Source organism: Schistocerca nitens, chromosome 11 (assembly GCF_023898315.1).
Source record: "Schistocerca nitens isolate TAMUIC-IGC-003100 chromosome 11, iqSchNite1.1, whole genome shotgun sequence".
In the NCBI taxonomy this organism is placed as follows: domain Eukaryota; kingdom Metazoa; phylum Arthropoda; class Insecta; order Orthoptera; family Acrididae; genus Schistocerca; species Schistocerca nitens.
In genome coordinates, this window is record NC_064624.1 from 130302508 (window position 1) to 130326234 (window position 23727).

Below are 23727 nucleotides of genomic sequence, written 5' to 3' on the forward strand. Positions count from 1 at the left end.
TCTAAAGGAGCTCCAAACATTGTCCTTCCGATACCAACACATGTACACGTCCGTGTTCCGAGACGCCGGAACTTTCACCAACTGCATATTCTTTCAGCAAAACGCCACACTTCACAAATTCCGCTATTAATCCAAACACCTGCAGGAACTTAATCGAGGACAACATATCCTCTCCCATTTCTGCCCACAACATGGTGCTATTTCACTTTACCGTCATCTTCATACCTAAAACGAGAATCCAAACAATAAATTAAACGTCTTACCACACCACAAACAGCAAACCAATAAAACCTATCGGAAACGAACACGTAAACAGAACACAAAAAAACTGATAACTCGCTGAAAACAATTTCAATTCTTAGGTCATGAACATTGCCAGCAACTCCACTCCTCCAACACCAAACCTCCAATGAACCTAACACACACACACACACACACACACACACACACACACACACACACACACACACACACACCACCACCACCACCACAACCAGACGGCACAATCAAACACAACATGACATCTAAGAACATAACCAACTCAAAGCAAACTCTGTGCCATAATGTCACATACCACATGAAGAAGAGCAGATAGAAGAGGTTCACAGTCTTAAGTTCCTGGGATTACAACTTTTATTAAATTCAGTTGGGAGGAGCACACCACAGAACTGCAGAAACACCTTAACAAACCTGTATTTGCAATTCGAGTGTTAGCAACTCCTTCTACTTGACTGACGAATTTTTAATAGAAACAAATGATGTATCGTATATACTCATACTATTAGTATTGTTATTTCAGCTTTAAAAAAATTTGACATGTTCCACATCACGAGGATCCCCTCAGCACGGATCTATGGAACGAAAACTAATCTAATGTAACCACAACATCCATACGTCACGGGTTAAAGCAGACGGGTGGAATCTGACGCTTCTGTTGACTCCAGAACTCGGGCTACGCTAGAATTAAGAGTCGAGTCAACTGAATTCAGATTAAACAAAAAACATTACAAGTGAAGTTATGGTAAAGGCGGATGCGCATCATCTCTACTACACTTACATAGTTCTGCGCAAGAACACGATTTAAGCCTCCACAAACACGACTTCGAGCAATATCATAAACAAGACACGCGAACTACCTAAACAAAAAGAGCATCACAGATGTCAACTACACAACGTGTGGCAAAAAGGGGCACACTCATCACTCACGTTGTGCACTATATACACTCATACTTTCCCGAGCACAGAATTATGAAACATTCGTGCATAAGAAGATATCTACAGAAACAAAACTGCGGTTATACAAGTCATACTAAACTTATATGAACTTCGATTTATAAATTCTGTTACTGAATTTCATATTGTGATTCCAAGTACATTAAACAACACAGTTTTGTGAATTATTTTAATAATACCGGTAAATCCGATACAACGTCATTCACAACTGGGATACTCAACTAGCTGTTCCAGTCATGGTACGTCACAAGTCTTTAACGTCGCACTGTATTAAGGCAGCATCCGCTGCATGTCACAACCACGAATACAAACGATTTTTCTTTCCCCTGTAAATCGACTTGTTAACCGCAGAGTATTTTTTTGTCGCACTTTTACATTTTGTTCACTCATATTACCACGCAAATATTAAACCTAACTACGTTTAATAAGAAAACGAGAAAAGCGGAGTCAATGGTCAAGAGACACTTACTAGATCACTCACATCTTGATTTTCTAACTGTACACCACACAATAACCTTTTCATAAGCGACGACCACGGAACATCGATCAAAAGCGACGACTGTCGTCTGTTCTGCTTTTTTAGGAATAACTACCAGTGATGCCATCCTCTGAAGCTGAAAGTCCCAACGTGTTACTCAAAATGTCCCTTTTCTGTGTAAAGTGTCCCATGGTAAGGAAAAACACATGATGCCTAGGAAAAGTGAGAGAGAGCGGAAGAGAGAGAGAGAGAGAGAGAGACAATAGGTATAACAAAAGAAATAATCGCTTACGATTCCACATGCAGCACAATAAACTAGTAGTAGAGTTTAAAATGCAACTACAATATATAACAGCATCCTCGCAACACTACATCATATAATATAAAATCAGGACTTATATTATTGAAGTGCTTGCTTATCCTTTCAGAAAATACAGCCTTCCTTTTGAAGAGATACACACGTACTCCTCCCTCTTTCGGTCTCCATTGCACAGTTAAACTTCCTCTTAATACAAGTTTTTCTTATTGTGAAGCATGAGTTGTTTATGTTCCACTTAATAAGTTGTGAAGTCTATTCCGTTTGCCTGAAATAAACATCCAATTCTGTTGCATTTTCTATTTTTTACATCACTTGCAATAGACAATATTCTTTCGGATTCAGCATTAAAATGTGGAGGTGAAAGAACCAGCTCAGCAAGTTTACTGATATTCTGAACCACTGATACCTGAAACCTTTCAAGTTTGAGATTTCACTCTACATTCGATCCAAGTCCATTTCTGAAAGTTCCTTCTTCCTATTTCAGCCACAAACGGAAGACTTCTCCATTCAGCTGCAAAGGTAATTACATCAGATCCTGCAAACTTCGATGCAATTCGTGATACATTCTTTATCTGGTACCTTCTGTCAGCTGATAATGCAATATTTGACTCTACAAATTTTAAGTCTCCAAAAATTTCATCGTGTATAGGTAGAGCCTTCATTTATTCGATTGCTGCGATATAGAAATCAGTGCATTTAAGTCTTAGTTTATGAATTCCCTTTCCACATTCCCTAGCGAGAGTTTGTTTGGGGCCAAAATATTCTGATTCTAATGGGAGGTAATGGTATGGTGGAAGTTTATTAATCTTGTGAATTTCAGTGAGGACGCCAGGGTTTTGAAAGTTCTGACCAATGTTTTATAAACAGACCAAAAGAATCTTCTGAAAACTTGTGAATTAATATTTTCCTCAATTGGAAAAGAGCGTTAAAAGTGTCTAAGTAAACTAAAACATACTTTAGAGACAATATGTAATCATTGAATACACGAACAACGAACAATGTAGCCAACATGTAGAGGGAACAATGTTGCAAACAAAAACATGTTCTGAGCTCAGTGTAAACGCGCCTTGTGATACACGAACTTTCAAATTCGCGAAGCTCTGTTTCTGCGGACTTTTATCTTGAACAGTTGCTAACTGGAAGTAGTGCAAAAACACGTCCCAGTTTTCTAGCAGACGAACAACACATACGTGTAAAATAAGCTATCCCATACTCGATAATTTAAAGAACTATTTACATTCAACTCCTAAAAGTTCTTGAAATTCTTGTAAAATAGTGCAGCGCTTTGCACTGCCAGGTATGTTGCTTGTCACGGACCTTATGAACTCTTCACAGGATCGAGGAAGCTTCTGACATGTATTGCTTGTAACTGAAGCAGATGAATGGCATATAGAGTTGAGAACAATCGGATTTGGTACAACATTTCTAAGTCTTGTTATGAAAGAATTAGAGCCTTCCAACATTACAGACACATTGTCACAAGCCATGCCAATTACATTTGTAATTGAAATATCTTTCTCTTTCGACACAGTCCTCAGAGCTATGAATAGATTTTCTCCCGAGCAGTCTTTGGCATCCAGAGGTTTCGACATCAGAAGTTGGGTTTTTATGTACCCGTCAACTGGCGACACATATTTCACTAAAACGTATATATGTTTGTTATCTGATATGTCGGTACTCTCGTTCAGTGAAATAGAAAATTTCCTTTAGATACTGAAACGTTTTATCAGATTCCACCTTTGCAATAGCATTTTTCACTATATTGGTACACTTTATACGACCCAAGTTACCTCTGAAGCAATTTTGAAGTCAGAGAAAACATCTTTTAACACAGGAACAAGTTGGTTCACTGTATAAAATGCAACAATATGCTCAGCGAAGAAAGTTGCTAATCTTAGTTCAGCTGTCTTCGCCTTTTCCGTATGTTTGCTTTCATCAAACAGTTTCGAAAACAATCAACAACAGTTCTGTTGCTTTGCACAGTTTCGGCATGTTTAATGTGTTTAACTCGATAAGCATGTTTTTCGAGGTCGCTTCTACTGCAGGCAACAATAAAGTAACACTGTTTACTCCGCACCTTTCTGTTGTCACCTTCAACGGCATCCAACCAACCTCTAAATCTGTCAGTTTGAAGCCAAGAGTATTGGAAAGTTTCAGTATGTTTTACAGGATCTCATTCATTGCACCCGAATATCAATTTCTCTGCACTCGAAGGGTTGCAGTCTGACATTCCTAAATGTGTGCAAAACAAAACTCAGAAACAATTCTCTCTCTTTCCAAGCATTAATTCCGACTTGCAGGGTCTGCTTATTTGCTACATCTCCTCCATTTCCCCCTGTCGTTGAAATCTTCTGGTGTTAAGCCAATAACGTGCATGTTTCCCCTGACATTGTCCGTCCATCCCTTTGCTGGTCTTCCTGGTGGTCTTGTTACTCCTGGGTTGATGTGGAGCGCTGTTTTCTGTGCTTTCCTGAAACGTTATCCAAAAAAGCCATTACAAAGTCTAGTCATGGATTACTAAGGGATTAAGATATCATGTAAGAGGAAGAGGGGAATATGTGGACAGGCCAGAATAAGTTAGGATACGATGTCAGTTGTTTACTACAAAAGATACTGTAACATTTTAAAGAAAGCCATTAAGATGCAGAGAAGCTTATGTGTTCTGACAGAAATTAATAATACGGAAAATAAGATTAAAACTATATGGAATATTGTCAAATGGGAGATGGGGCAGCCTGACAGTGCACAGCATATCATAGCAATAAAGCTAAATGATGATATTGTGAGTGATCATTCAGAAGTTGCAAGTATTTTTAACAATCTCTTTCTGAATGTAGCAGCAAAAATAGGGTTACAGGGTTCAGTTGAAGAAGCAAAAATATAGGTTAAAAAGTCTTTCCCCAGGACTTTAGGCCTTTAGAAATAGCACTGAAATTAAGGCAATTATAAATATACCGAAAAACAAGAGCCCATGTGGTGTTGACGGAGTCTCTAACAGAATTTTGAGGTGTTGTTCTAATTGAATAAGTGGAGTCTTTAGTGATTAAGTAATACTTCGCTGGCACAGGGAAATTTTCCAGACAGATTGAAATACGCAATTATCAAACCTCTTCATAAGAAAGAGGACAAGAGTGACTTAAATAATTATAGACCAGTCTCATTGTTGACTTCATTTTCTAAAATATTCGAAATGTATTCAAGAATACTCTCACATTTAAGTGAAAATAATTCACACTTCAGATCTGGAAGGATTACTCGACTGACAATGCTATCTACATATTTACCCACCAGATAGTACAAGCCCTAAATAACAAATTATCGCCAGTTGGTATTTTTTGTAATCTTTGCAACGCATTTGACTGTGTGGATCATGTCACACACTTAGAAAAACTCAGGTTTTATGGAATTGAGGGTTATACACACAGATGGTTTGAATCATACTTAACGAACAGAAAGCAAAAATTTGTGCTGAATAACACAAATAATGTTGGGAGGGTGGTAAATTCTAGTGAATGGAGAGTTATCACAAAGGGAGTGCCACAGGGTTCAATTTTATGTCCTCTGCTGTTCCTGATTCATGTGAATGACCTTTCACTTAACGTTCAGCAGGTAGAGCTAGTACTTTTTGCAGATGACATTAGTGTTACAATAAATCCCAAGAGATTGTTAAGGATGTCTTTCAAAGAATTATCAAGTGGTTCTCAGAAAATGGACTCTCCCTTAATTCTGAAAAAACTCACTATATCCAGTTCTGTACACGGAATAGTCATACTGACAATTGATGTAGCATATGAACAGGGCTCAGTTAACAGGGTAGATTTCTCCGAATTTTTGGGTGTTCACATTGATGACAACTTGAATTGGAAGAAGTATATTACTGAGCTTCTGAAACAATTAAGTTCAGCTTGTTTCGCTCTTCGTATAATCACTAGTCTTGGTAATAAACAGATCAGCCTCCTAATGTACTTTGCAAGTTTCCACTCAATAATGTCTTATGGAATAGTTTACTGGGGTAACTCATCACTTAGAGCAGTGAGAATAATTAGTGGTGTTACACCCAAGGACATCATGTAAGCACCTATTCAAGGAGTTAGGTATTTTAACTGCAGTATCACAGTACACATATTTGCTAATTAAATTCGTTATAAATAATCCATCTCAGTTTGCAAAGAACAGTGATGTTTGTACGTACAACACTAGAGGGAAAAATGACCTTTCCTATGCGTTATTGAAGCTGTCAGTTGCTCAAAAAGGAGTACATTATTCAGCAACAAAAAGTTTTGATCATTTGCCCAACAATGTAAAGTGTCTGGCAAGTAACAGATCAAGTTTTAAATCTGGCTTAAAATAATTTCTTCTGGAAAACTCCTTCTATTCCATGGATGAGGTTCTGTTCCAGAACTGGTAAAAAAAATTGTACTTCTAAATGTAGTTGCATGAGGAGAACTAAAAATTTCAGTAATGTTAATATTGGCACTATTCATGTGTGTATATAAATCTTGTAATCTGACTTGTTCCACATTGTATCGATAAAATAATTGTGAAAATTATCTACAGAATATGACATAACTAAACTAAACTAAACTGTCAGTGATCGGCGCGACACCAAACCTATGCCGGACGTCTATATTTGTTATGTGGTCACATCAAGTCAGCCCCATAGACCATCGAAGCATCTTTATCTCCATGCTGTGTAACATTTGCTCCTGTTGTTTCGTCATAGAGCGACACTCAGTCCCATACATTGCTTCTGGGCGTACCATGGTCTTATATACTTTTGCCTTTAGATACTGAGGCATCTTTTTATCGCAGAGGACTCCATTGACCTGTCTCCACTTAAGCCAACCTGCATTCACCCTCATCCGAGTATGAAGAGATGTGTCGCAGTCTGAGATGACGACAGACTGAGGTACTTAAAATGCATGTTCTTCTGCAGGTCTCCTTCGTCAATACTTATGGTGCCCCTGATTTGGGAGCCGCATTTCAGGTACTCTGTCTTCTGGACATTGAAGTACTGTCCTTTTTCAGCCAGTCTGTCCTTCCACGTTTGAACCTGGTGCTGGAGTTCAGGGCACGCTTGGGCAACAAGTACCACATCAACACCATAAAGAAGGGTCCAGGGATGTGAAGCCTGTATGTCAGCTGTTACCATATCCATGCAAAGGATGAATAGCAATGGTGGAAGGGCAGAACCCTGATGAACACCCACAGTGATATCGAAGGGCGGAGTAATTCCAGCAGGACTCCGAACAACACTAGTGGAATTATGGTACAAAAGTTGCACCCAGCTCACATACTCTTCAGGGACGCCATAGCAGCGAAGAGCTCGCCAAATAAGATCGTGTGGCATACGACCGACAGCCTTTTCTAGGTCTAGAAATGCCATGTGTACACTCTTCTGTCTCTCTCTGTGTTTTTCCATCAAAAGGCGAGTGGCATGGATAGCATCGATGGTGCTGCCGGCATCCCTTAACAAATCCACACTGGTTTGGTGATACAGAACAATACTTCTGAGTCTGCTATCAAGTGTGATAGAGGAGTCGAATAAGGTGATAAGTCGACCAGTCGTTTACGTCTCCTTTTCCCTTCCAGATTGGAACTGTTATGCTAGTTGTCCATGCTTGTGAAAGTTGTTTTTCGACGATGATGCGGTTGAAGAGCGAGGTAAGGAATTCTGAAGCAGGCTCTCCGAGGATTTTCCAGATTTCCGCTGGTAGGTCATTTGAAACAGTTGCTTTTACATTTTTCATCTTGCTAATGGCAAGCATTACTTCCTCAGGTGTCATTGAGGGGTCGGGTCCTACTATAGGATTAGGACTAGTAATTGGTGGATGCGTAAACTCTTTGTTGCTGATGTTATGAAAATAGTCTGTCCAACGCTTGAGAATAGATTGTTTGTCTCTTAGTGGTATTGCGTCAGCTCCCTTGATGTGCATGACGTGTCCAATGTCCTGAGTTGAACAGTAACGTGACTTAGCAAGATGGAAGATGTTGTTTTCTCCCGATGGTGTGTCAAGCTGGTCATACAGTGTCTGGTAATACTGGTCTTTTGCTGCAGCTACTTTTCTTTTTGCTGCTGATTTCAGGTTTAGATATTTCTGGAGATCAGTGTCAAGTCGTAAATTCCACCAAGTCTTGTTTGCCATCTTTTTCTCCTTGATTGCTTGCTTGACTTCATCTGTCCACCACCAGGTTTGTTTATCAGTGTATTTTCTTCCAGGTATGTTTTTTCCCAGCGTTTTTGTCGCTGCTTGATGTATTTGTTCCACAGTATCTTAACACATATCTTCAACCGACTGATCGGTCTTCATGGAGAAGTTTACCAAGGCTGTCATCAACTCTTTTCGCTGGGTGTTCATTCACCACCACTTAATTCGCTCAGGCCCAGTCTTAGGTTTAGGTTTGGGTTATATAATACACGAATATTGAGGACAGGCAATCGGTGTTGTGGGGCGATGCAGTCATACAAAATTACTTTGATATCCGTTACCAGCTTCATGTCTTGTTGACAGACTAGCCAATAATCGATCTGAGTAGCATGTCCTCCACTTGTATAAGTAGCCAGATGTATTGGCCTCTTTTTAAACTATGTGTTGATCACAATGATATCATGAGCTTCTGCAAAATCACGTATCTGACATCCATCATCTTCCCACCCACTGTACCCATGTCCTCCATGGCATCGCATATATCCTTCTTTGTGAGCCCTGAAATGTCCGTTTAAATCTCCTCCAACAATAATGGACTCATCCTGGGGAACTGCTCGAAGGAGGGCGTCCAGACTGTTCCAAAACCTGTCTTTCTCATCCTCAGTGTATCCAGTTTGAGGTGAATAGCAAGATCCAATGTGGGCAGTGATAGCTGTTGAATCAATCTTGATATACATAAGCTTTTCTGACACCCTGATGACACAGGTGACATTGTTACGGAAGTCCTGGTCGTCGACTATTGCTACGCCGTTTCGTGTTCTGGTACCATGATAGATGAGTTTGTAGCCATCTCCGATTTATTTTGCCTTTGAACATTTCCACTTGGTCTCCTGGATGCAGTCAATGTTGACACGTCTGTTTTTAAGCATTTCTGCTAGTTCACGATGTCAGCCGGCCAATGAACCAATATTGAGGGTAGCAAATCTCATTAGTTGTTTAGGCTGAACTAACTTCTTTATCCTACCCCATCCATGAATAGGTGACCCTCGCCCATTTCTCACGTGACTCGGGCGCAAGTGTCACGCTTCGCTTCGGGTGGATGCCCTAGCATGCTCCGAATTTAGCAGAGACGTTGCTATAGATTAGATTAAAGATTCCTCAACTGACAGGTCGCTTCATCAGTGGCTCAGGGCATTTTATAGCTACTGCCAGCATGCAATTAGGCCGCCCCTAAGCTGGAGAACATACTCTGGAGTACAGACACTACAGCTAAATGGTATTTCCCCTCTCATTTAATCCCCAGAAAGGAGGGTTGCCTCATCTGCCAGCTTCGACATCCCGAAGTCCTTCTTCTCCAAGGTCGCTGCCAGTAATGTCTTCATCTGTAACCCTGGGCATGATTTATGCCCCATGGGGTTGGGTCCCTGCCTGAACTCAGCCATCCTATCGCTCCAACCTTCTGAAGTTAAGGATGCCCACCCCCACGACGTGGATGTGCCATACAGGAATTACCCCAGTGGAAGAATAGGGAAGGGGAACCTACCTCCCTGGAGCCGGGTTAATGATTGTGTATGCTGCCACAATCAAAGGCAAACCACTCAGAAACAATTATTACTTAATAAGGTCAAGATTTGCATCCAAGACCCCAAGTGACAACCAACAAGTAATAACTTCGTGTAAACTGAACTGAGCAAATTAATCCACTTCAAACAATACCGTATAACAATGTGCTATGTTACAGCTTAACATGCCACTTGACTTATGCTCCTGTCTAATTTGCATTATTTAATCGGGAATTCGACAATGTTTCACAAGTGTCACTCACTCACAAATAAAGCTGCATTTAAGACGTGCATACTAAGGGAAATCTGAACTAACAATAGCTATTATAATGGAAGTGCTGACTGCTGGTTGAACAAATGGCAGTGAACCGGTGTCGTGTAATTACTTTCGTGAGCCGCTTTTACTTTATTTTTGCGGTATGTGACAGTCATACCTATAACAGTGCACGCGTTTTACTGCTGTGTAAGCAAACCTATCGTACCCATAGTGAGAATGATGACTGTTGGTTATACAAATGACAGTTGGTGGGTGCCGTGTACTTAACTTCTGTGAAATTTTTATCTTTGCTGTCGTATGTACCATAACCAATTACTACATTAGGTCAGAGGCACTAAATAACTCTCCCATATTCATCTCACGTTTTGCAAAAATATCCCTTTGTCACTTACTGAAAAATATTTATCAAAATAGTCCACAAGATGGTACAAATCACACACTGGTAACTACTTCAATGAAGTTCTGAGTGAGGTAGAACACTATGGTCTTAGGTCAGTAATCTATGGTGTTAGTGATCTGATACTGGAGAAACTTTGATTTCACTATGTAGTTCAAGAATTTAAATGCAATAAATGTCATCATTTTGTTTACATACAAATAAAAATACATGTGCTAACTTGAATATGTTAAATAAGCTGTTACTATTGCCAATCTGGGTGCAATTTGTCCACTGTACAGCAACAAGCATAAGGAAATATTCATCACAAGCACTTCCCTAGACACACATGCGCACACAAACACACACACACACACACACACACACACACACACACACGCATACCAAATAAGTTCGGCCTGAGAAACTTTATCCAGTATGTCTTATACCAGAAATGTAAATCTTCTGCATGACAGTACTTCAATCATGGACGTTCGCAGAAATATCTGTAGAAGTGGACAAGATTTTAAAAATGCCACATTTTTATATAACTGCTGTAGTGACTTTGAGAACCAGTCATATGTTCAACGTAAAATTTGCTGTAAAGTACACCAAACTTACCGTATCTGAAACGTTTCGCAATTATTCACTCAATAATTTTATAAGGTATATTTCTTTGGTACAAAAAAAAAGCAAAGCATATATACAAAGTACAAACTTTATCATGAATACAGAGGCAACCTCTTTCACTTAAAGATCTGTAACTGCAGAAGGCAACGGAAGCCACTGCATTAAAGACACATAATGTGTAGCCGCAGGACATTGGCCTGTAATTTGAAAAAGTCATTATGATCTCCCGATTGACAAAAGATTCCGGAATAGTCCCACATTCTGGTGTCTGGGAGCAAACTGCCAAGTGGGAGGTGACCATGAGAAAAAGATTGAATAACCAACGAAACGATAACACTCTACGAGTCGGGGCATGGAATGTCAGAAGTTTGAACGTGGTAGGGAAACCAGAAAAGCTGAAAAGGAAAATCCTAGCGCTCAGTCTATATATTGTTAGGGACGAGGACTTCTTGTTGAATGAGTATAGGAAAATACTATAACGGGTGCATATTCGTTATGAATAGGAAGGTAGGGCAGAGAGTGAATTAGTGTGAACAACTGAGTGATAAGACTGTTCTCATCAGAATCTGCATTAAACAACATCAGTAACGATACTTTGGGTACACATGCCAACGTCACAAGTGAAAGATCAAGAAAAAAAGGAAGTATATGAGGGTACTGAATGGGTAATTCTGTATGTAAAGGGTGATGAAAATCTAATAGTCATGGCAGGAGTGAAATCCTGCCATAGGACAAGGAGTAGAAGAAAGTGTTATGGAAGAAGATGGGGCTGTATTAGGAATGAGAAAAGAGAAAGAATAATTGAATTCTGCAATAAATTTGAGCTGGTAATTGCAACTACTCTGTTCAAGAATCACAAGAGGAGGAGGTGTACTTGGAAAAGGAATCTTTCAGTTAGAGTACATCGTGATCAGGCAGCGATTCCAAAATCAGATACTGGATTGTAAAGTGTTCCCAGGTGCAGATATACACTCAGGTCACAATTTAGAAGTGATCACGAGTAGGCTGAAGTTCGAGAGACTTGTCAGGAAGAATCAGTGCACAATGGAGTGGAAGCATTAAGGAATGAATAGGTACGCTTGAAGATCTCTAAGGCTGTAGATACTGCGATAAGGGATAGCTCAACAGACAGCTCCGTTTAAGAGGAATGGATATCTCCAAAAAGGACAATCACATAAGTTGGCATGAATAACATTGGTGCAAAGAAGGTAACTACGAAGAAACCATGAGCAACAGAAGAAAAGCTTCACTTGATGAAAGAAGGAAGAACAAAAATGTCCAGGAAAATTCAGGACTACAGAAATACCTCCAGGAATGAAATAAATGGGAAATGCTGGGAAGCTAAGGCGAAATGGATACACGAAAAAGTGAAGAAATCGAAAAAGAAATTATTATCAGAAGGTCTCACTCAACATACAGAGCAATAAAAACAATCTTCGGTGAAATTACAAGCAAGGGCGGTAACATTGAGAGTGCATTGGGAATTCCACAAAGGAGAGACCGGATCAGAGAAAAGAGTACACTGAAGGCTTCTATGGCGGGAAAGACTGTCGACGTGATAGAAGAAGAGACAGAAATCGATATAGAAGAGATAGGGGATCTAGTGTTAGAATCAGAAGTTAAAAGGGCTTTGGAACATTTAAGATCAAATAAGGGAGAAGGAATAGATAACAGGCCATCAGATTTTCAAAAATCGGAAGTGGCTACAAAACGATTGTTCACATTGGTGTGTAGAAGATATGAGTCTGGCGATGTACTATCTGACTTTCTGAAAAACATCATCCATACAATTACGATGATTGCAACAGCTATCAAGCGCGAGAATTATCGCACATTCAGCTTAACAGCTCGTGCATCCAAGTTCCTGACAAGAATAACATACAGAAGTATGGAAAAGGAAACCGAGGATGCGTTAGATGATGCTCAGTATGGCTTTAGGAAAGGTAAAGGCACCAGAGAGGCTGTTCTGACGTTGTGGTTGATGATGGAAGCAAGACTTAAAAAACAATCAAGACAAGTTCGTATGATTTGTTGACCATAAAAAAGCGTTTTACAATGTAAAATGGTGCAAGATATTCGAAATTCTAAGAAAATTTGGCATAAGCTTTAGGGAAAGTCGGATAATATACAATATGTACAAGAACCAGGAGGGTATAATAAGACTGGAAGACCAAAAATGAAGTGATCAGATTAAAAAGAGCGTAAGACAGGCGAAAGGGAATACAAAACGATTAAAAAATGAGATTGACAGGAAGGTGAACTGGCTAAGCTGGAATGGCTAGAGGCCAAATGTGAGGATTTACAAGCATATTTCACTAGGAGAAACATAAATAACGCTTATAGGAAAACTAAAATGACATTTGAGAAAAGTGAAGCAGCAGTAGGAATGTCAAGAGCTCAGATGAAAAACCAGTCATAAGTAAAGATGGGAAAGCCGAAAGGTGTAAGAAGTATATAAAGGGTCTATACAGGGGTAATGAAGTTGAAAGCAATATTATAAAAAGGGAAGTGGACCTAGATGATGGTGAGATGGGAGATACGACTCTGTGAGAAGAATTTTACAAAGCTCTGAAATATCTAAGTAACACAAGGTCCCAGGAGTAGATGAAAGTCCGTCAAAACTACTGATAGCCTTGGGAGAGCCAGCCATGACAAAACTCTTCCACCTCGTGAGCAAAATGTATGAGACAGATGAAACACCTTCAGACTTCAAGGAGAATGTACTAATTCCAATTCCACAGTACGCAGTCGCTGAAAATTCCATAATATGCAGTTGCTGAAAATTACTGAACAGTCACTTTAATAAATCATAGTTGCAAAATACTAACACAAATTCTTTACAGAAGAATGAAAAAACTGGTAGAAGCCAACCTAGGGGAAGATCATTTTGGATTCCATAGAAATGTTGGAACATGAGAGGCAATACTGACCCTATGACTTACCTTTGAAGTCAGGTTAAGGAAAGGCAAACCCACATTTATAGCAATTGTGTATTGAGAGAAAGCTTTAGGAGAGTGTTTCCTGAAATAGCCTTTTTGAAATTCTGAAGATAGCAGGGGTATAATACATGGAGTGAAGCACTATTTACAACTTGTTCAGAAAACAGACAGCAGTTACAGTATTGGGACAAAGCCTAAAGTACCGTTATCCAAGATGGCGGCGATGACCTCATCCAAATGTCGGTAATGATGTCATCTGATGACATCATTCAAGATGGCGGTCGTGACGTCACACAAACCCAAGGTGGTTTCTGGCCCAAAGTACCGTTATCCAAGATAGTGGGAAAGTGCCATGCCCCCTGCCACGCCCCTCTGCCATGCCCTCCCAGGTGGGAAATTCAAATTCAATCAGGACACTGCAACCTCTACTAACCTAAGAAAATGACGGGAAAGAAAGGTCACCTCCACTAACCTAAGGCACCTGACCGCCACCTCCTCCTACAGATTCGTGGGAAAAGGACTCAGCCTGCACTGGGCTGCTGGAGGGAGGAAGGAGTGTACTTTAATTATTGTGGGACAATTTATTTAGGGATGAAGAATATGTATCACAGTGATACAGAACACATGCTCTGACAAGCCACACAGCATACAGACCTGCAAACTACTCCTCAATAACTCATGTATAATGCTCTACACACGCGCTTGCTAATTGTAAACTGTCAAAATAACGCATTGCACAGCCTACACACATACAAAACCACTCGTAAATATTGCAACAACTCGGAAATTGTCAAAATAATAATCCATCGAAAAGACTCTGCAAGCATGCTTGCTAATCATCGACTGTCAAAATCATGCACCAGTCTATATTTAAACAATTAGAGACAGCACAACCATCCAGGCGGTCTGCACTCCAACTGACCTAGTACACAGTACCACTACCAGTTCCATGACATAATCCAAGTTGGCTGCCATGACATCAGCTGATGACGCAAGTACCATTATCCAAGATGGCAGCAAACAGTGTGTTCACCACGAGGTCTATATCTAGTACGCAGTACCACCATCAGAGAGCGGTGTCGTTCGTTCAGTGATGTAATCCAAGATGGTGGCGGGAAATGGTGGGAAAACGACTCTGCTTGTGCTGGACGTAAGTTTTCATTTTGCAGGCATTGTCTCCACCACGAGATCTAGACTCCAACAGACCTAGTACACAATACTGCCACCAGAAGGTGCAGTCATCCCTGCTGTGACATAATCCCAGATGGTGGTCTGGAGGGGGAAAATGGCGCGAAAATGACTCACCCTGCGCTGGGCTGCTGGATAGAGTAAGGAAGGAGTGGACTTTATTTATTTTGGAACAACTTATTTAGGGATGGAGTATATTTATCACACTCGTAGAAAACACATGCTGGGGTCACGCCACACAGCCCACAGACCTGTAAACTACTCCTACATAATGCTCTGCAGACACGCAAACAGCTCCTAATTTACCGAAATAATTTAAGTACACACCTACAAACTGCTCCTAAATAATGCTGTTCACTGACGTGCAGGCACGAAATCATAAACTGTCCAAATAACGCATAGCACAGCCTACAGACCTGCTCATAAAATAATGCAACAGACACGCAATCAACGCACGCAAGCACAGCACTCCACACCCCATCCACTGGACCGTACAGGAGGTTAGCGCAGCCCCCGTGAAATGACGCAGCCATCAGCTGTCAAACCACGCGCAGATGTCGGTTAGGGTCCCGCACGCATGAGGCGGGGACATCCCTTTCATACTTGATACCTGTGAAATTCCTCTGGAAATACGTGTTCACCTAGACACAGGCTGCTTTCCCCCTAGCTGTCGTAACAGAACATACGAGCTGCAGTCAGCCACGCATACCTGCCCCATCATTGCTGACACCTCACCGCGAAATGTCCACATCGCGACTCTACATCTAAAAGATTCTCAGTCTTATACTGACATCACATGACTATGTGAAAATAAGAATCAAGTCGACCTTTCGGAAGTTGTAGTGTCCCAGAAGTAGTTAAACACTTGCTTTCTTGATGTCTCAGCTTGTATGCACGGAAATTCTTGCCCTAGCAGAACCTGTTTACGAAAATAATGCAGAATAACGTCGAATGCAGTCTTCCTCACAGACCTAATGTGGTACTCTGTCCATCACGTGTTACCCTTCCTGCTTTCAACAAACACACAAACATTCCCTCCGCTATGTAGAGGCTCCTATACCCCAGCACAAAGGATGTGAATGAATCGAGCATCATGGTTGTTTCTTATCGAATTTACCCGCCAAATTACTGATGCCCCAGTATCGAGGCACCATACGCCATTTTCCTTCTGCAGACGCGACTTTCAGCAGTTATTTTACACAGACTGACATATCTTACAAACTACCATACATATCGTCGAATACGGAAAGACTCTTACTGGTTTACACTGCTCTCCCACTGAGGACATGAGCTTGAATACTAGAACGTGAAATCGACCTGTGAAAGGTCACCTCCACTAACCTAAGGCACCTGACCGCCACCTCCTCCTACAGATTCGTGGGAAAAGGACTCAGCCTGCACTGGGCTGCTGGAGGGAGGAAGGAGTGTACTTTAATTATTGTGGGACAATTTATTTAGGGATGAAGAATATTTTTCACAGTGATACAGAACACATGCTCTGACAAGCCACACAGCATACAGACCTGCAAACTACTCCTCAATAACTCATGTATAATGCTCTACACACGCACTTGCTAATTGTAAACTGTCAAAATAACGCATTGCACAGCCTACACACATACAAAACCACTCGTAAATATTGCAACAACTCGGAAATTGTCAAAATAATAATCCATCGAAAAGACTCTGCAAGCATGCTTGCTAATCATCGACTGTCAAAATCATGCACCAGTCTATATTTAAACAATTAGAGACAGCACAACCATCCAGGCGGTCTGCACTCCAACTGACCTAGTACACAGTACCACTACCAGTTCCGTGACATAATCCAAGTTGGCTGCCATGACATCAGCTGATGACGCAAGTACCATTATCCAAGATGGCAGCAAACAGTGTGTTCACCACGAGGTCTATATCTAGTACGCAGTACCACCATCAGAGAGCGGTGTCGTTCGTTCAGTGATGTAATCCAAGATGGTAGGGGGAAATGGTGGGAAAACGACTCTGCTTGTGCTGGACGTAAGTTTTCATTTTGCAGGCATTGTCTCCACCACGAGATCTAGACTCCAACAGACCTAGTACACAATACTGCCACCAGAAGGTGCAGTCATCTCTGCTGTGACATAATCCCAGATGGTGGTCTGGAGGGGGAAAATGGCGCGAAAATGACTCACCCTGCGCTGGGCTGCTGGATAGAGTAAGGAAGGAGTGGACTTTATTTATTTTGGAACAACTTATTTAAGGATGGAGTATATTTATCACACTCGTAGAAAACACATGCTGGGGTCACGCCACACAGCCCACAGACCTGTAAACTACTCCTACATAATGCTCTGCAGACACGCAAACAGCTCCTAATTTACCGAAATAATTTAAGTACACACCTACAAACTGCTCCTAAATAATGCTGTTCACTGACGTGCAGGCACGAAATCATAAACTGTCCAAATAACGCATAGCACAGCCTACAGACCTGCTCATAAAATAATGCAACAGACACGCAATCAACGCACGCAAGCACAGCACTCCACACCCCATCCACTGGACCGTACAGGAGGTTAGCGCAGCCCCCGTGAAATGACGCAGCCATCAGCTGTCAAACCACGCGCAGATGTCGGTTAGGGTCCCGCACGCATGAGGCGGGGACATCCCTTTCATACTTGATACCTGTGAAATTCCTCTGGAAATACGTGTTCACCTAGACACAGGCTGCTTTCCCCCTAGCTGTCGTAACAGAACATACGAGCTGCAGTCAGCCACGCATACCTGCCCCATCATTGCTGACACCTCACCGCGAAATGTCCACATCGCGACTCTACATCTAAAAGATTCTCAGTCTTATACTGACATCACATGACTATGTGAAAATAAGAATCAAGTCGACCTTTCGGAAGTTGTAGTGTCCCAGAAGTAGTTAAACACTTGCTTTCTTGATGTCTCAGCTTGTATGCACGGAAATTCTTGCCCTAGCAGAACCTGTTTACGAAAATAATGCAGAATAACGTCGAATGCAGTCTTCCTCACAGACCTAATGTGGTACTCTGTCCATCACGTGTTACCCTTCCTGCTTTCAACAAACACACAAACATTCCCTCCGCTATGTAGAGGCTCCTATACCCCAGCACAAAGGATGTGAATGAATCGAGCATCATGGTTGTTTCTTATCGAATTTACCCGCCAAATTACTGATGCCCCAGTATCGAGGCACCATACGCCATTTTCCTTCTGCAGACGCGACTTTCAGCAGTTATTTTACACAGACTGACATATCTTACAAACTACCATACATATCGTCGAATACGGAAAGACTCTTACTGGTTTACACTGCTCTCCCACTGAGGACATGAGCTTGAATACTAGAACGTGAAATCGACCTGTGAAAGGTCACCTCCACTAACCTAAGGCACCTGACCGCCACCTCCTCCTACAGATTCGTGGGAAAAGGACTCAGCCTGCACTGGGCTGCTGGAGGGAGGAAGGAGTGTACTTTAATTATTGTGGGACAATTTATTTAGGGATGAAGAATATTTTTCACAGTGATACAGAACACATGCTCTGACAAGCCACACAGCATACAGACCTGCAAACTACTCCTCAATAACTCATGTATAATGCTCTACACACGCACTTGCTAATTGTAAACTGTCAAAATAACGCATTGCACAGCCTACACACATACAAAACCACTCGTAAATATTGCAACAACTCGGAAATTGTCAAAATAATAATCCATCGAAAAGACTCTGCAAGCATGCTTGCTAATCATCGACTGTCAAAATCATGCACCAGTCTATATTTAAACAATTAGAGACAGCACAACCATCCAGGCGGTCTGCACTCCAACTGACCTAGTACACAGTACCACTACCAGTTCCGTGACATAATCCAAGTTGGCTGCCATGACATCAGCTGATGACGCAAGTACCATTATCCAAGATGGCAGCAAACAGTGTGTTCACCACGAGGTCTATATCTAGTACGCAGTACCACCATCAGAGAGCGGTGTCGTTCGTTCAGTGATGTAATCCAAGATGGTAGGGGGAAATGGTGGGAAAACGACTCTGCTTGTGCTGGACGTAAGTTTTCATTTTGCAGGCATTGTCTCCACCACGAGATCTAGACTCCAACAGACCTAGTACACAATACTGCCACCAGAAGGTGCAGTCATCCCTGCTGTGACATAATCCCAGATGGTGGTCTGGAGGGGGAAAATGGCGCGAAAATGACTCACCCTGCGCTGGGCTGCTGGATAGAGTAAGGAAGGAGTGGACTTTATTTATTTTGGAACAACTTATTTAGGGATGGAGTATATTTATCACACTCGTAGAAAACACATGCTGGGGTCACGCCACACAGCCCACAGACCTGTAAACTACTCCTACATAATGCTCTGCAGACACGCAAACAGCTCCTAATTTACCGAAATAATTTAAGTACACACCTACAAACTGCTCCTAAATAATGCTGTTCACTGACGTGCAGGCACGAAATCATAAACTGTCCAAATAACGCATAGCACAGCCTACAGACCTGCTCATAAAATAATGCAACAGACACGCAATCAACGCACGCAAGCACAGCACCCCACACCCCATCCACTGGACCGTACAGGAGGTTAGCGCAGCCCCCGTGAAATGACGCAGCCATCAGCTGTCAAACCACGCGCAGATGTCGGTTAGGGTCCCGCACGCATGAGGCGGGGACATCCCTTTCATACTTGATACCTGTGAAATTCCTCTGGAAATACGTGTTCACCTAGACACAGGCTGCTTTCCCCCTAGCTGTCGTAACAGAACATACGAGCTGCAGTCAGCCACGCATACCTGCCCCATCATTGCTGACACCTCACCGCGAAATGTCCACATCGCGACTCTACATCTAAAAGATTCTCAGTCTTATACTGACATCACATGACTATGTGAAAATAAGAATCAAGTCGACCTTTCGGAAGTTGTAGTGTCCCAGAAGTAGTTAAACACTTGCTTTCTTGATGTCTCAGCTTGTATGCACGGAAATTCTTGCCCTAGCAGAACCTGTTTACGAAAATAATGCAGAATAACGTCGAATGCAGTCTTCCTCACAGACCTAATGTGGTACTCTGTCCATCACGTGTTACCCTTCCTGCTTTCAACAAACACACAAACATTCCCTCCGCTATGTAGAGGCTCCTATACCCCAGCACAAAGGATGTGAATGAATCGAGCATCATGGTTGTTTCTTATCGAATTTACCCGCCAAATTACTGATGCCCCAGTATCGAGGCACCATACGCCATTTTCCTTCTGCAGACGCGACTTTCAGCAGTTATTTTACACAGACTGACATATCTTACAAACTACCATACATATCGTCGAATACGGAAAGACTCTTACTGGTTTACACTGCTCTCCCACTGAGGACATGAGCTTGAATACTAGAACGTGAAATCGACCTGTGAAAGGTCACCTCCACTAACCTAAGGCACCTGACCGCCACCTCCTCCTACAGATTCGTGGGAAAAGGACTCAGCCTGCACTGGGCTGCTGGAGGGAGGAAGGAGTGTACTTTAATTATTGTGGGACAATTTATTTAGGGATGAAGAATATTTTTCACAGTGATACAGAACACATGCTCTGACAAGCCACACAGCATACAGACCTGCAAACTACTCCTCAATAACTCATGTATAATGCTCTACACACGCACTTGCTAATTGTAAACTGTCAAAATAACGCATTGCACAGCCTACACACATACAAAACCACTCGTAAATATTGCAACAACTCGGAAATTGTCAAAATAATAATCCATCGAAAAGACTCTGCAAGCATGCTTGCTAATCATCGACTGTCAAAATCATGCACCAGTCTATATTTAAACAATTAGAGACAGCACAACCATCCAGGCGGTCTGCACTCCAACTGACCTAGTACACAGTACCACTACCAGTTCCGTGACATAATCCAAGTTGGCTGCCATGACATCAGCTGATGACGCAAGTACCATTATCCAAGATGGCAGCAAACAGTGTGTTCACCACGAGGTCTATATCTAGTACGCAGTACCACCATCAGAGAGCGGTGTCGTTCGTTCAGTGATGTAATCCAAGATGGTAGGGGGAAATGGTGGGAAAACGACTCTGCTTGTGCTGGACGTAAGTTTTCATTTTGCAGGCATTGTCTCCACCACGAGATCTAGACTCCAACAGACCTAGTACACAATACTGCCACCAGAAGGTGCAGTCATCTCTGCTGTGACATAATCCCAGATGGTGGTCTGGAGGGGGAAAATGGCGCGAAAATGACTCACCCTGCGCTGGGCTGCTGGATAGAGTAAGGAAGGAGTGGACTTTATTTATTTTGGAACAACTTATTTAGGGATGGAGTATATTTATCACACTCGTAGAAAACACATGCTGGGGTCACGCCACACAGCCCACAGACCTGTAAACTACTCCTACATAATGCTCTGCAGACACGCAAACAGCTCCTAATTTACCGAAATAATTTAAGTACACACCTACAAACTGCTCCTAAATAATGCTGTTCACTGACGTGCAGGCACGAAATCATAAACTGTCCAAATAACGCATAGCACAGCCTACAGACCTGCTCATAAAATAATGCAACAGACACGCAATCAACGCACGCAAGCACAGCACCCCACACCCCATCCACTGGACCGTACAGGAGGTTAGCGCAGCCCCCGTGAAATGACGCAGCCATCAGCTGTCAAACCACGCGCAGATGTCGGTTAGGGTCCCGCACGCATGAGGCGGGGACATCCCTTTCATACTTGATACCTGTGAAATTCCTCTGGAAATACGTGTTCACCTAGACACAGGCTGCTTTCCCCCTAGCTGTCGTAACAGAACATACGAGCTGCAGTCAGCCACGCATACCTGCCCCATCATTGCTGACACCTCACCGCGAAATGTCCACATCGCGACTCTACATCTAAAAGATTCTCAGTCTTATACTGACATCACATGACTATGTGAAAATAAGAATCAAGTCGACCTTTCGGAAGTTGTAGTGTCCCAGAAGTAGTTAAACACTTGCTTTCTTGATGTCTCAGCTTGTATGCACGGAAATTCTTGCCCTAGCAGAACCTGTTTACGAAAATAATGCAGAATAACGTCGAATGCAGTCTTCCTCACAGACCTAATGTGGTACTCTGTCCATCACGTGTTACCCTTCCTGCTTTCAACAAACACACAAACATTCCCTCCGCTATGTAGAGGCTCCTATACCCCAGCACAAAGGATGTGAATGAATCGAGCATCATGGTTGTTTCTTATCGAATTTACCCGCCAAATTACTGATGCCCCAGTATCGAGGCACCATACGCCATTTTCCTTCTGCAGACGCGACTTTCAGCAGTTATTTTACACAGACTGACATATCTTACAAACTACCATACATATCGTCGAATACGGAAAGACTCTTACTGGTTTACACTGCTCTCCCACTGAGGACATGAGCTTGAATACTAGAACGTGAAATCGACCTGTGAAAGGTCACCTCCACTAACCTAAGGCACCTGACCGCCACCTCCTCCTACAGATTCGTGGGAAAAGGACTCAGCCTGCACTGGGCTGCTGGAGGGAGGAAGGAGTGTACTTTAATTATTGTGGGACAATTTATTTAGGGATGAAGAATATTTTTCACAGTGATACAGAACACATGCTCTGACAAGCCACACAGCATACAGACCTGCAAACTACTCCTCAATAACTCATGTATAATGCTCTACACACGCACTTGCTAATTGTAAACTGTCAAAATAACGCATTGCACAGCCTACACACATACAAAACCACTCGTAAATATTGCAACAACTCGGAAATTGTCAAAATAATAATCCATCGAAAAGACTCTGCAAGCATGCTTGCTAATCATCGACTGTCAAAATCATGCACCAGTCTATATTTAAACAATTAGAGACAGCACAACCATCCAGGCGGTCTGCACTCCAACTGACCTAGTACACAGTACCACTACCAGTTCCGTGACATAATCCAAGTTGGCTGCCATGACATCAGCTGATGACGCAAGTACCATTATCCAAGATGGCAGCAAACAGTGTGTTCACCACGAGGTCTATATCTAGTACGCAGTACCACCATCAGAGAGCGGTGTCGTTCGTTCAGTGATGTAATCCAAGATGGTAGGGGGAAATGGTGGGAAAACGACTCTGCTTGTGCTGGACGTAAGTTTTCATTTTGCAGGCATTGTCTCCACCACGAGATCTAGACTCCAACAGACCTAGTACACAATACTGCCACCAGAAGGTGCAGTCATCTCTGCTGTGACATAATCCCAGATGGTGGTCTGGAGGGGGAAAATGGCGCGAAAATGACTCACCCTGCGCTGGGCTGCTGGATAGAGTAAGGAAGGAGTGGACTTTATTTATTTTGGAACAACTTATTTAGGGATGGAGTATATTTATCACACTCGTAGAAAACACATGCTGGGGTCACGCCACACAGCCCACAGACCTGTAAACTACTCCTACATAATGCTCTGCAGACACGCAAACAGCTCCTAATTTACCGAAATAATTTAAGTACACACCTACAAACTGCTCCTAAATAA

The 23727-nt window shown here is 42.1% G+C and overlaps 1 long non-coding RNA gene across 7 annotated transcripts in view; it reads right to left on the bottom strand.

Moving 5' to 3' along the window:
* LOC126213544 (uncharacterized) overlaps positions 1-23727 on the bottom strand; it is a 518933-nt gene that overhangs the window by 193773 nt on the left and 301433 nt on the right. Inside the window, exon 1 of one of the 7 annotated variants that reach the window (XR_007541223.1) lies at positions 1703-1817. The exons of the other annotated variants lie outside the window; for them this stretch is intronic. This is a non-coding gene — a long non-coding RNA (uncharacterized LOC126213544). Of the gene's footprint in view, positions 1-1702; positions 1818-23727 lie in introns of those variants that run through there. 7 annotated transcript variants of the gene reach the window in all.